Below are 15,473 nucleotides of genomic sequence, written 5' to 3' on the forward strand. Positions count from 1 at the left end.
AGAGGTCTTCGTTGGGGATTTGACACGCTATTCGATCTTCATGTCTCTACGGTCTCACCTCACACACCCATATACACCCGACTTACATCATACATCCATTAACACCCACTTACACTCAGACGCCCACGGATCTTCCTGCTGAGTGCGATGTGCGGTACGGGGTGCGTGACATGCTCACTGGGCGGGATCCGCGCGGTATGTTTAGTGAATTCTTTACACTGTCAGTCTCACCTCTCTTGGAGGTTTTTCCTTTATGCCATTTGTTCACCCTGCTTTTACGGCCTTACAGTGCATACTCACATACAGACGCGAATCATCCTACTGGGTACTGTGTGGTGCTTTGCGTGCGGGACATGCTCACCGGCTGCCTTCGCGTGATATGTTGAATGGCTTTTCTGATTTGATTCATTTCTGCTTTGTTTTGAAATAAAGGCCTTTGATTGGCTCATAGATAACTTTGTATCTTAGATCCAAAAGGGCGGTATGTAGGGAGCTATTATGCCCCTCCCCCTTTGTTATTATGCTGCTTTACCAATTACCAAGTATAACCAATTATATGTTCTGTTTTCCTTATTACTGAACTCTTTATAATACTTAAGTTCTTTCTTGTGCTTTGAGGATGTGTAATATCCTAATAAGGAGTTCTTTCCTGTGTGCTCTTAGCCTGTGTGGGCACAATCTTTCAGTTCTCCTCAGCTGGCCTTGGCTACAGTTCTTATCTCCTCATGACTTTTCCAATATCCTGAATGTTGACACTTTTATGAGTATTCACCCTCCCTTTGTTCTTTCTCAACCAAAGTTCTATACAGAAAGTTGTAAACAGGTTGCCACAGATGGCTGACCATCTCCTTATCTGAGTTAACCTATGAGTGGCCTTGATGAGCTTCCTCTAACTAACTGAACAACAGGATGGGACTATGGTGGGGGGACCGATGAGCCCATTCTGGGACCAATGAGCCCATTCTATCTCTGTATCTTGTGAGCTAACCCCACCCCTGATATTCCTTATATAAAGCAAGGTTTAATTGATTTAATTCAGAGCATCTTGCTGTACTGTTGGTCATTTCTTGTGAGTTTCAGTGCAACCTTTGCTGTCCTCAAGCTTGTGTAATCGAGTTCTAATAAATATATCCGTTGCTCCTTTTCTCTGAGTCTTTTGAGTCCCAAGTTCTAAGTCTCAATCCAACATATATATATACATATATATATATATATATATATAAATATATATATATATATATAGATATATATATATTGTTGCGGATATGGGATTTGGCCTCCATCCATATCCGCTTGTAAATATTCCCCTATTTCCCCAATACTCCCCAACCATCCCCAATCCCCCATTCCCTAGTCCCATTGTCTGTAAACAACACTCTGTAGCCCCGACCTGCCCCTTTTTCCCCCATTAAATGTCGTGCCCAGGTTCACCGCATCTCACGTAGACAACTATAGGACATCTTGCTAGTTATTCTTAGTCTATGTCAGTTAAGGACTCGTTCCATTAATTCTGACTCTTCGTTGCACCAGAATGTGATTGTATGGCACCAGTAGTGAGTTTAGGACCTCCCAATACCTCCCCACAATCTCATCTCCGCATCCTCCCATCATCTCATGAAACAACAACAACAACTACAACAACAGCGGGGGGCGGCGCGGCGCGGGGAGTGTGCGTCCTCACTCCGGCTTGGTTAGCCGCCATTGCCCATGTGCTCCAACGGGGTTACCACACAGGGGCTGACTGTCAGCTCCTCGTCAAGGGCAGAGCCCGGTAACCCCCCCGCACCCAATAAGAAGCGGCGGACCGATTCCATCTGGGGCGGAGCTAACGAGCCGAGGGCGTGTCACTCCCCGCTGGATATACGCAGCCACTTACCGGAGGTGACGTCAGATGCGCCCCCAGCTTGAGGAGAAACAGACGCCACCTCCAGCGCGACGATACCTCCCCGCATATCTGGACCGGACCGTGTGGATCCTGTCCCTGAGCCAAGGTGCACCTTGAGCCATCGACTGCCTGCCCCTCCTTGCCATCAATCCCTGTGTGAGTCAGTCTTGTCCCGTTTATCTGTGGTCTGTCGGGGCTAAGATAAGACCGTATTTAAGTGCCCACCTTTCTATGCTGTACCTCTTGTCCGTGTAATCTAAACGTTCTGCAAACCAATATTATAACCTCCTCCGGAGGTCTTGAGAACTGTACCCCTGGTGTCGTGTCATTTAACCCAGCCGTTGTGTCCTTTCCTTCATTGATTTAGCATAGCGCGATTCGGCCAACGTTCGAGTGGAATCGGGTAAACTGTGCAGACGCGGTCATACCAAACCGCTCGGTAAACTAACATCCAAAACCGCGTCTGTAACATTTGGTGTCGGGAAGTGGGATTCGATCCGGAGCGCGTTTCACGCGCTCGAAATTATAACGGCGAAATTTGATTGTGTTTTACAAAAAAAAAATATAAAAACCCGAATTTTGAAAGTCGCGCTATGGCAGACCAAGACGCCTGGGTTCCGGTAGAGGAGAGTGAGGCAGGGTCGATCCAGGACCAAAATGAGGGACATGAGGAGAGCGAAGCAGTGAGGGTAGCAGGGTCGCAAAATGGCGTCGTCGCGCACGAGGTTACGGGCGCGCAAAATGGCGCCTCGCACGAGCGCGCGGTAGCCGAGCCCGCTGTATCAACGGGCTTTAACATGCAGCCGATTGACATGCAGGCCCTCATTGCGCAGCTACAGGCAGCTGTACAGATGAGTATGGGGAGCCAAATTGAGCGATTGGGTGAGCGGTTGGGAAACCAAATTGTGGGAATGAGGGCTGATAGTGAGCGATTAGAGGGCCAAATGGGGGCAATGAGGGACGAAGCGAGGGGTACCGGTGAGGGATTAGACAAGAAATTTGAGGGGTTAGACAATGGGATAAAAGAGGTGAAAAATGGGTTAATGGGGTTAGAAAACAGAATGGAAGGCAAATTGAGGGACATGAGGGACCAAGCGGAAAGGGAAGTTAAACAAATGGGGCGGCAGATAGAGGGGGTTAGAATGGGGGTAGAAACCAAACTGGATGCTCACAGGGAGGAAATGGAGCAGATGAGGGTGGCATCTGGGCAGGAGATGCAAGTGATGGGAGAAGAGATCAGAAGAGGAGTGAGTGAGGAGGTCGGAGGAGTGCGCGAGGAGGTGAGGCACTGTAAGGAGCACATGGAGAAGGAGGTGAGAAAGGGGACTGTAAAATTGCAAGGTGGTATAGAGGAGTTGACGCTGGGAGTAGAACAACTGACAGTGGGACAAAAGGAGTTGGGGGACCCGGTAAAGAAGAACACAGCGGTAATAGAGGGTTTAAAATCGACACAGAAGGAGATGAAAAAGGACGTAGGGGTAATTAAAAAAGAGTGTCAGACGGTACATGAGGACCTGACGAGGAAAATGGACAAGGTGGTAGAGGTGATGGAGGTTAAAGAGCGGGAGGTGCGGGAGCACATAGAAAAAAATAAAGTGGAGTTAGAGGAAGAACTTAAAGGGACCAGCACGGAGGATGAGGGCCCCCCTTCAATTACACCAGGTGGGGGCCCCCCTAGAGCGGGTGGCCATGGATATCCTAGGCCCACTACCCCGCACCCGCCTAGGTAATAAGTACATCCTCGTTGTGATGGACTACTTCACCAAGTGGCCGGAGGCCTACGCCCTCCCCAACCAAGAAGCAGGGGTGGAAGCGCAGGCCTTCGTGGAAGGATTTGTGTGCCGGCATGGGATTCCACAGGAGTTGCACACCGACCAGGGACGAAATTTTGAGAGCAAATTGCTAAAAGATGTGTGCAGTCTCCTGTCAATTCGGAAAACCAGAACAACGCCTTTAAGACCTCAATCTGACGGGATGGTGGAAAGATTCAACCGAACTTTAATCCAACAACTGGCACTGTTCACCGCCACCCGTCAGGTTGACTGGGACGAACATCTCCCTTATTTGCTCATGGCCTACCGAACCAGCCAGCACGGGGCCACCGCATGCAGTCCAGCGTTGCTTATGTATGGGCGGGAGTTACGGGCTCCCGCCGACTTGCTATGCGGTCCCGTGCCAGACACAGTGGTTAACCCGCCGAGGGAGGGGTACGCACGTCACCTAGAGGAAGGTATGGAGCTAGTCCATGCCTTCGCCCGCCGCCAACTCCATCTGGCGGGGGAATAGATGAAGCGCAGGTACGACGACCGGAGCCAGGGGAGTCAATACGCTCCGGGGATGAAGATTTGGTTCTTTAATCCCCGGAGGCGGAAGGGAAGGTGCCCAAAACTCACCTCCCCCTGGCAAGGCCCAGGAGTCGTCCTGTCGCAAATCTGTGACGTGGTCATTAAGATCAAAATGGGGCCACGAGCCCTCCCTCGGATCGTCCACGCCGACCGGATAAGGCCTTACACCGGCGAGCAGGCGCCCCCGTGGATTGCCTCGGCTTTAGATGCCGAGGCGGGACCCAGTACCTCTGAATAAGGGGGGCTTATTAGTGCCAGAGGACTGGGGGATTGATGAGCGATGGGCCCGGTGGGTAAGGGTGGCATCCCTGCCACCCTTCCCATGTGGGGCAAATGCGCAATAGCTTATGGGGTGTATGGCAGTGAAAACTAGCCCGGGTGGGTTAGGTTATATTGTGTGTAGGGATCTAGCGAAGATGACATTAGGTAACGATAAGGTTAGTTAGTGACAATGATACCTGTAGTGGGGACGTAGTAGCTTAGTGTTTGATAATGACGTGGGAGCGCAATAGTTTAAAGGGACGACTGGGAAGCGCAAGTTTCAGAGGGGAGTAGTTAGCTGAGATGATGCTGTGTGAGAGCTGGACAGGTGTGTGGAGCAGTGTATGAGTAGTGAGTGTTGTGGATCAGCGCGAATGCGCTTGGGGAGAGAAGGGTGCAGGTGGCACCAGGTGTGAGAGCACAGGTGTGCAAGTGCAGGTGTGTGGAATACATGGAGTAAGTGGTACGGAGTGGTGTGCATGGTGCGAAGGTGTGAATGGGGGAAGAGTGGACCCCCATCACGGATACCCGGGGCGGGTAGTGTAAGTGTTAGGTAGAGGGTATAGGTAAATTGTGGTTGGATATTGGCATTTGTGGTGCGGTTGCAGAATGGTATTGCGGATGGGTGCATTAGTGTTGTGGAAATGGCTGGGCGTGTAGCCTGTTAGTGTGTGTAGTTGGTTTGGGCACTCCACCACTGTGAGGATGTCGGCCAGGTGAGGCCGCAGGTGGGCTCTGGGAGCCGTTAGTGTCAGTGGGGGCCCGAGGATCCGGAGGACGGACCCGGGTAGCCCAGTGCCAGAGAGGGCACCGAGTGGGGAGAGCGCCAGAGGGCCTTCCCCAGGTAGATAGGTTAGGGTGAGGAGCAGGTAAGCTCGGAGGCAACTGCAGTGGTGGAGGTGTGCAGGTGGGTAGACCGGCTAGGAGAGCTACACGTCGCAGCCCAGAAATTGTGCGAGGGCACCGAGAGATGAATCGGGGGAGTGAGACCCCAAATTGAGAGGCACCACAGTTTGGTCAATGGGAATTGGTTTTTAGAACCCATAGTGTAAGTTGGCCAATGGATTGGCAGGGAAAGACCCCGGGTAATGTAAAGTTGTTAAAGTCATTTAGGAAATAGTTAGGATTGATGAACCTGTCGCACCATACGCAGCCACTTGCCTGAGGTGATGGTGATGACTCCACACCTGTGTTTTCTTTGTTCTGTGTGCAGGAAATGAGAATTGCTGTGTGGATTGGTGAGACGCATCACGACGTGGATGAGACATTGGGGTGATTCCATCTCTCCCTCCCTAGGAGGGACTGATGATGAATTGGTGATGGCAAATTTTGATGTTGAATTGGAGATGGCAAATTTTGATGAGAGTTGGAAATGGCAAATTTGATTGGTTAGGAGGGAGAGAAGACGAATTTGGTTTATGGGAGGAACGGGGAAGACAGTAGGGACGTTTGTTGATTTGTAAAGTAGATGTTTATGGGTAGTGTTGTGTTTTGTGGGTACAGTAAGGGGTAAGGGAGGGGCAATGTAGGTTACCTGGTGGGGGGGGGGGCGTACGGTAGGAACGTACCTGTCTCACCTGGTTCCCATGTGCCCCCAGTGTGCATCATCTTGTATTGCGTGCACTTTTGCGCCCTTACCACCTTACTCACTTGTCCTCTTCTTTTGTCTCCCACCTCCGAGGATCTGGCTTTGGGGCAGAGAGACAGGAGAGAGAGGTGCTGGCTCCGCAGTTGTGGGCCTGCACTTTCGCTGCTTGCTGCCTGGATCGATACACCATATGGACCGCAATGTTTGTGGCCGCCCACCATGGACCGCAGTCTTTTGCGGCCAAGCACCACCCGTTGATGGACCTCTGGGTCAACGTGGCACCTATGCCATACAGGTGAACCACTTTTAGTTGGCCCCCTGACGGCCACAATACAGAAATGGACGCGGTTGGCGCCTTTCTTTATTTTTAAGGAAGCAAGAAGGCCAAGTGCACCACATGAAGGCAAGACCAGCGGCAGAACATCGGCCGGCTGCGACACCACCGGTGATTGTTGAACACTTTATTGGTGCACCGGATGGTGCTGACTGTACATTATGGGGTGGTGCTTTTGGTGCTTGGATGGGGTGCTCTGCACATTATTAAAGGCCGTAGGGCCACAGAGCACTCGTGGGTTGGTGTATCGATGCTGGCATGCGTGCTCTCTCTATGCATAACATCTGCATGTGTTCCTCCAAAAACAGGTCCTGGATCGTAGTGTAAATATCAGTGTAGTCTTATGTAAATAATGCTCCCTACCGGCTGTATGTTTAGTTTGAGGATGCTTTCCGCGATTCGGTTATCCTGTGGGTGTGTTTCTGTGAGGAGAAGGGTGCAACGTCGCAGGGGGACATATTTACTCATTTGTGAACATCTGTAAAACTGTCGCACTCAGGGTAGAGTTAATAGTAGAGGGAACTACATCTGAGTGCCACACTAACGTAGGTAAAGATTTATCGGGTCGGGACGCCCCGAGGTAGAGAAGGGTGCAATGTTGCGGATATGGGATTTGGCCTCCATCCATATCCGCTTGTAAATATTCCCCTATTTCCCCAATACTCCCCAACTATCCCCAATCCCCCATTCCCTAGTCCCATTGTCTGTAAACAACACTCTGTAGCCCCGACCTTCCCCTTTTTCCCCCATTAAATGTCGTGCCCAGGTTCACCGCATCTCACGTAGACAACTATAGGACATCTTGCTAGTTATTCTTAGTCTATGTCAGTTAAGGACTCGTTTCCATTAATTCTGACTCTTCGTTGCACCAGAATGTGATTGTATGGCACCAGTAGTGAGTTTAGGACCTCCCAATACCTCCCCACAATCTCATCTCCGCATCCTCCCATCATCTCATGAAACAACAACTACAACAACAGCGGGGGGCGGCGCGGCGCGGCGCGGGGAGTGTGCGTCCTCACTCCGGCTTGGTTAGCCGCCATTGCCCATGTGCTCCGACGGGGTTACCACACAGGGGCTGACTGTCAGCTCCTCGTCAAGGGCGGAGCCCGGTAACCCCCCCGCACCCAATAAGAAGCGGCGGACCGATTCCATCTGGGGCGGAGCTAACGAGCCGAGGGCGTGTCACTCCCCGCTGGATATACGCAGCCACTTACCGGAGGTGACGTCAGATGCGCCCCCAGCTTGAGGAGAAACAGACGCCACCTCCAGCGTGACGATACCTCCCCGCATATCTGGACCGGACCGTGTGGATCCTGTCCCTGAGCCAAGGTGCACCTTGAGCCATCGACTGCCTGCCCCTCCTTGCCATCAATCCCTGTGTGAGTCAGTCTTGTCCCGTTTATCTGTGGTCTGTCGGGGCTAAGATAAGACCGTATTTAAGTGCCCACCTTTCTATGCTGTACCTCTTGTCCGTGTAATCTAAACGTTCTGCAAACCAATATTATAATCTCCTCCGGAGGTCTTGAGAACTGTACCCCTGGTGTCGTGTCATTTAACCCAGCCGTTGTGTCCTTTCCTTCATTGATTTAGCATAGCGCGATTCGGCCAACGTTCGAGTGGAATCGGGTAAACTGTGCAGACGCGGTCATACCAAACCGCTCGGTAAACTAACATCCAAAACCGCGTCTGTAACAATATATATATATATATATAACATATACATACACACACAGTGACAATAATTTTTTGTCCATTATAAAATTTTCAATAAAATAACATTGAAGTTTCACCCGTATATTTCAATCTTCCCCATATGCACCAGGTAGAATAATTACGAGATAGCTGATCCTGAGCAATAATATAAATTTGAGTGCAGAGTAAAATTTATTTCAATAAAAATGGGGGGGGGGGAGGAAGGGGGTGTCGAGGGTTTGGTGGAAACAAAAGGGGTCGTCAAGTCAAAAAGTTTGGGAAGCACTGACTGAGGGTAGTACTATACACAGACATTCATAAATCCAAGTTGTTTATTGAGAGAACAAAAAGCATCTGAAGTGGAAAATTATCTTTCTTCTTGAGGAAGAGAAACAAACAATGATCTAACTTCACGCGAGTCAGCACAGTTATCGATGCAGGTTCGAGGAAACAAAAGTCTTAATAAAAATTGGACCTGAAAATACTTCATGACAATGTTTTATAGTAACAGATGTAATATACATATTGCTGGATACAAAGCCTTTATATAAATATTTTTCTTTGTGGAAGGACCAATCTGAGTTTGTGAACAAACTCCCTTCCAGTGAAACATGATTCCAAGTTTATAATCAGGTCGGGAATCAAACCTCGATGAGACGGCTCAAAGGTAAGTGTGCTGCCCATGCACCATTTCGGGCAGATTGGCATTTGAATCATGTCGAATGAGTGAATGTACTATCGACAAGAAAGTGAATGCACTAAAATTGCGGCTGAGCTGTCTCGCCTGGGTTTGAATCTCTCACCCTGGTGTTTCACATACACAGCAAGGTATCATTGTGTCTACTGTCCATTGCAAGGAAATTGAGCCGAAGGACCCGTTGGTCAGCATTGGGTATCCGTAGATGTAAAAAAAATAAAATATATATATATATCAGTGTTTTTCATGAAGAGTAGGCGAGCTATCACCGGAACCCAAATTCTTGCCAGAATCACCTTCAGTTGAACATCAGGTCTGGCCAGGCACTTCTTGAAAGACTTGGGCAAAAAAAGCTTCTCCAGCCGACCCCACATGACGGTGGGAATATTTATTACCATCAAAGTAGTAGCAGATAGTAGTAGCAAATGATTACATAAGAGGAAGAAAAAACAAGTTTGTTTCCTTTGATCCTATATGTCAGTTTTGCATAAGACCTTTTGAAGAGCTTTGTTCCGAAACCACAATACGGACATTCTCGCATGAATGGATACAGGTAGATTTTGTTAGAACTGCAAGCAAAGACAATAGGAAAACTGGGCAAATGAAAGAAAACTTTTTAAAGTTCTTACATGGGAGTAAAACATTGCAAATGTAAAAAATATGTAAACTAAAACAATACCTACAAGGTATGATAATTACGTCGTACTGTATGTACCCTAATGAAAAAAGAAAAAGAAAATACGTATAAAGGTATAATAAGTTACAGGAACTGGCGAGTTCTTCAATACATTGTCACCGTTGTGACAAAAATAATGCCTTTGTAAATCAAACTGTTGTAATAAAGGGTGGAATGCATGATTGCGGTATATGGTTGCAGCAGCACAAATTCATCTTCATTGTAAAAAGGGAACATCACAGCTTCCTGAAATAAACCTGAATAAAAGCAAGTGTCTCAGTTCAAAAGTTGACCTGAAGTTCAGACCCAGACCCACAATAGAAATTATTAAATACGTGTATACAAAAGACGACGATCATTTCCACTTGTGATGTAATCTCTGAAATTTTCTTCAAGGAAAAAAAAACAAAAAAAACTTTCATTTCCGTATGGATTCTGCTTTTTGTATTTCCTGCAAAATGAAATTCAAACAAAGAGGATGTGAGCAGCAATCAGTGAGAAAAGGGAGAATGCACACAAAACATCCATGGCAAACACTTTTGCTGGAACACATCATCAACTAAATATTTGCCCGACTCAGGGCTTTTTCACCTGTACAAGGTTTGCAAAACAAATGTACAAGGTTTTCAAAATAAAAACAAAGTTTGCAATCGTTAGCTGCCACTGCAGTGCTTCATGTGTATTGAACACCCTCAGGGCTCTCCCTCTGTTGAACCCACTGCAGCGTCTTGTGCACTGCTGACGCCTTCAGGGCTCTCCCTCTGTTGAACCCACTGCAGCGTCTTGTGCACTGCTGACGCCCTCAGGGCTCTCCCTCTGTTGAACCCACTGCAGCGTCTTGTGCATTGCTGACGCCCTCAGGGCTCTCCCTCTGTTGAACCCACTGCAGCGTCTTGTGCACTGCTGACGCCCCCAGGGCTCTTCTGCTGTGCCAACAACTCATCATTCGCTGCAGCGATTGTGCAAGTAGTTGGCTTATAATGGTCACTTCGCTATCAATTTGCTCTTCACGGCTCTCGCTCCCCGTGCCCTCGTACTGTCCGTATCGTCAGATCAGGCCCGATTTTGCCATTTATTTATTTTCCCCTTTTAATCCTTCAAACCCCATTTGAGTTTATTCCTTCCACTTGTTCTCTCGTTTCTCCTGCTGGCCTTCAGCATTATAATTAACATGAATGAATGAATGATCGTTTTAAGGCCATTTTCCCCCGCTGGAGCGGGGGTTAGCCATGCGGGCCCCATGACAATCATGGTTCCCTGTTTGAGGCAATGTTTTTTTGTTTGTTTTCTAATGGCCGGATGCCCTTCCTGACGCCAACCCGAAGTCGCCTCTTACAATGCGCAGGGATACGGTGTACCTATTCTAAATTGGGGTACACACCGGGATCATTCATCCCAGCAAGCTGGTACTCAATTTGCCGACCTCGGAAGGATGACAGGCTGAGTCAACCCCCCTGGCGTTAATTCAGCGATCGACCGGGATTCGAACCCAGGATCCTAGGATCCCAAGCCTGCACCCTAACCGCTAAGGCAACACCAGGCTTTAGCATTATAATTAACAATTATACAGCGTTGGGTTATTTATTCTGTTATTTTCTGTTCTCGTAATTTGTAATAAAGTTATTTGCTTGTCATCGAGGTGGTGTCACTCTTTCACTTACGTGGTGCAATTCGGCTCCAAATCAAACTATGTGGGAAATCAAGAGCCAATTAAGAGCAGCTCAACCCGATTGGCTGCCCGAGCTCGCATCAAGAGTCCTGCCCTAAGGGAGTTTCAAACTGCTGCCAAGAAGTGGCAAAATTGAGAATGTCTATGCATTGGTACCCAAATATATTTATGCAAATGTTAAAATCACATAAAAATCAAACTTCATTGTTGAAGACATTCTGCATGGACGAATAGAATGCATGCAATTTTAACATGAGAAAATTCGATTCCTTTTGCTGCATTGTTGAAAATTATGGGCAGATTTCTTCCAGTTGCTCTCAGGAAGCCAGGCCGGCTGCCCCGTCTGCCAGCACTTCTGGTTAAGGAACCTCATGGTGACTTGTTTGAGAAAATATACCTTTTATGCTAAACACTGGACGAGCTCCAAATCAAACTCGTACCCCCGTGTTTTTGGGCAATTTGTCTCGCCCATGGAGAATTACGGCAGAAACATTTTCAAGATGCACGCTTAAGTCCGGACTTGCCCACTTTCCCTTAATGATCAATGTGTTTGGGGATCTTAAGAGGATGTCTCTCTGTGTCAGGTGATGCTGAGAGGTTGGCTCTGTCACTGCAGCTCAATTAAGGTCGACTTATGAGGAATATTTCAATCTTTACTGCACCTCATTTAAACTATTTAAAAAAAAACTTTTAAAAACTGCATTTCCATCACATCCAACAATTATCAAAATGTAATTCCCAAAACATGGAAAACAAAAGCCATAATAATGGGCATCCACACTTTTAAGTGTCTTTTCATTTTACAGCATCATGAAACACGTCACTTCAACTTTACCTCCTTCAGCAGATCTTTCAGCTTGAGATATGCGTCTTCCAAATTATCATTTACAATAACGTCATCGAACATCCCCTGTTCCTTGCCTGGGAGAAACAAAGAACAAAAACAAAATATTTTCTGGGTAATACCGGTAGAAATCTCGAATCCAGATCAATTATTGTACAATATCAAGGGTTTTGGACAATTGAGTTTTCGGAAAACACAGGGAGGTGCAGACAATGCCGAGCATGGTAATTTGGGTGTTGCCATAATCTGAGAGGGCCACTGGTCTGTTTCAGGGGAATGTTTCAAAAATAAATGTCGGAAGTTCGCTTATTTAGAAGTGAGACTTCAGTGCCTGTATCAACCAAAAGCGAGCAACAATTTCCGATGATCCTTTTTTTCAAAGATGTAGGTGTGTCGATGGGTAGGCATCGGGTTGCACAACTTTGGCATCGGGTTCCAACTTGATGGTGTAAGTACCGGGTAGAGTACCAGTTGTTTCGCCAAGTTCTAGGAACTCATCCTGCACTTCTCGGAGTATTTCACTCCAAAAGGATGACAGCCAGACGATCAAGCTGAGAGCCTCAGCTGTGCTTCTGGGGAGTACATTCTCTTGATTGAGATTGACTATTTCAAAGGTCATGGCAAAGGAGTTACCCTTGCATTTCACAGGCAAATCAATAGCTCCTGTGGGTTGAATTTGGTGATTCGATTAGGTTCAAAGAAATTTCGGAGCTCCACTGTACGTATTCTTTTTTGATAGTCAGAAAAAATGAGCATATTACAACTATCTCCAATATCAACATGGAATTTCACTTTGTAATTTTTCCAGCACAATAACTGTCCATATGTTGCCAGATGCTGCATTATTAACAATCTGTGCTGGATGTATGTTGAGGATATAACGTTCACCTGGCTCACAAACTTGACATCCACTGAACGTACAACTATTTTCAAGCAGCGACACAAACACTGCCAACCAGTGGTTGGGCTTTTTGCAATAGCAACATGTAGATCCTATTGCTGGGCATGTACCCCGACTCCATGAATGTTGTGGGTTTTTACCACAATTTGGGCAGAATTTTGTTGGTTCTCCAACAGAAAGTTGGTGCTTGATGGTGAAAACGTGAATTTGGTTATGACTCTCAATGTGGGCTGTATTTGTTCGACACAGAAAAGTTGAGAGACACAAGTGCCTGTCATGCACAATGCGGAACATACTTCTCACCTTCACCTCAGGTTCATGTCTTGTAAATTTCTCTGCCCTCCTGTCCAATCCAAAAATCAAAGTCGCGGGGATCCAGGAAGGGGGAGACGAAGCAAATTCTCTTTGTAAATGTGTATCGTGTAGTGGCCCTCCCGGTCGAAGATGGCATTACAAGTCCCAGCGGTTCACATTATTTTATAAACTAGGGCATGCCCGTACTATATATATATCTAAAATTATATCCCCCCCCCCCTCTATTTACATGAAATGGTTTGGTCCGGTGGCAATCCCCCCCCTCTATTTGCATGAAATGGTTTGGTCCATTCGCAAAGCCAAAGCGAACGGCTTGCGAGTACGGTGACAATCCCCCCCCTCTATTTACATGAAATGGTTTGGTCCAAAGCGAACGGCTTGCGAGTACGGTGACAATCCCCCCCCTCTATTTACATGAAATGGTTTGGTCCAAAGAGAACGGCTTGCGGAGTTTGGTAAAGAAATCGCCATAGCTCGGTAACTACTTGTCCGATTAATATGAAACCTTGAAAAGGCACATCCTCGGGTCCCCAGCAATATACCTGGCAAGTTTAAAGTATATCGGACCCGTGGTTGTCGAGAAACAGCGGTCACAGACAAACATACAGATAAAGCGCGGCGTTACGCGCGCTGCTTGTGAGCAAGGAGGAAGCGGACAAGCGGTAACATATAAACGTCTTTATTGTAAGACTACACTGTAACACTGTACTGTCCCGGGCTGGGCACCCGGTGTATATCATGAGGCCACGCCTACCCCTGGTGCGTGGCCACCGCCCACTTGGTGCGCGGAATGATGTCACCACGCCAGTGGGCTTTTGTGTCCGCCACACGCGCCCCCCCAGAATTCCCGCGCACCTGGAGGGCCAGTTTGCGGGGCAGACGAATGACCCGGCCGAAGCGCCCCCTGGCGATCGGCGGCGTCCGGGGTGCAGGGATGCCAGGTGGGATGCCCCTGGCTGCCCCTGGGATGGGTGCAGGACCGGGGGGCAGCGTGGCGGCGGGGCTGGGCGGTGCCGGGGGTCCGCCCGCAGGAGGGCGGCCCCGACGTGGGGGTCGGGCCACTGGCGGTGGATGGTCCACATCGAGGTGGGCCGGCTTGAGGCGGTCTACCGAAACGCGGTCAGGAGTACCGCCGATGTCCAGGGTGAAGTGCTTCGCCCCGGTCTCCAGCACGCGGAAAGGCCCGTCGTACGGGGGCCGCAGTGGTGTCCGATGGGCATCGTGGCGGACGAAGACGTACTCCGCCGTGCGAAGCTCCGGGGCGACGTGCGTCGGTGGGTGCCCGTGGCATGCCGTTGGCACCGGGGCGAACCTCTGGGCGGTCTCTTGTAGAGCGGAGCGCTGCTGTGCCGCGGACCATGGTGCCGTGGAGTCGGGGAGGAACTCGCCCGGCACCCGCAGCGGTTGCCCGAAGACCAATTCCGCCGCGGATGCGCGCAGGTCCTCCTTGGGCGCCGTCCGGAGGCCCAGCAGGACCCAGGGGAGCCTGTCGACCCAGCCGCCGTCGCGGAGGGTGGCCCGGAGCGCGGCCTTCAATGAGCGGTGAAATCGCTCACACAGGCCGTTAGCCTGGGGATGGTAGGCCGTGGTTCGGTGCAGCCGGACCCCGAGCCCCTGCGCAACCGCCCCCCAGAGCTCCGAGGTGAACTGGGGGCCGCGGTCGGATGAGATGTCTGAGGGGGCGCCGAACCGGGCGACCCAGGTGGCGATGAAAGCCTGCGCGACATCGGCCGCCGTTGTCGACGCCAAGGGCACGGCCTCCGGCCACCGGGTGGTGCGGTCCACCATGGTGAGGACGTAGGTGAAACCCCGCGAGGGGGGCAGAGGTCCCACCAGGTCCACGTGGACGTGGTCAAACCGGCGTTCCGGCACCGTGAACGGGGCCAACGGGGCCTGGGTGTGCCGGTGCACCTTGGCGCGCTGGCACGCGAGGCACATCCTGGCCCAGCCGCGGACGGCCTTCCGGAGGCCATGCCAGACGAACTTGTCGGCGATCAGCCTTTGGGAGGCCCTCGCGCCCGGGTGGGACAGGCCGTGGATGGCGTCAAACACCTGGCGCTGCCAGCCCGCGGGCACGATGGGGCGAGGACGCCCGAGGGAGACGTCGCACAAGAGGGCCGCGCCCGCGCCGTCAAACGGCACCTCGGTGATGCGGAGGCCCGTGACGGCGGTCCGCAAGGCCTGGACGTCGGGGTCAGCGGCCTGGTCCGCTGCCATCCGGGCATAGTCGATGCCGAGGTGGACTGCGTGGGCGACGGCCCGG

The sequence above is a fragment of the Myxine glutinosa genome, unplaced genomic scaffold, assembly GCF_964187855.1.
Source record: "Myxine glutinosa unplaced genomic scaffold, kmMyxGlut1.1 SCAFFOLD_678, whole genome shotgun sequence".
Taxonomy (NCBI): domain Eukaryota; kingdom Metazoa; phylum Chordata; class Myxini; order Myxiniformes; family Myxinidae; genus Myxine; species Myxine glutinosa.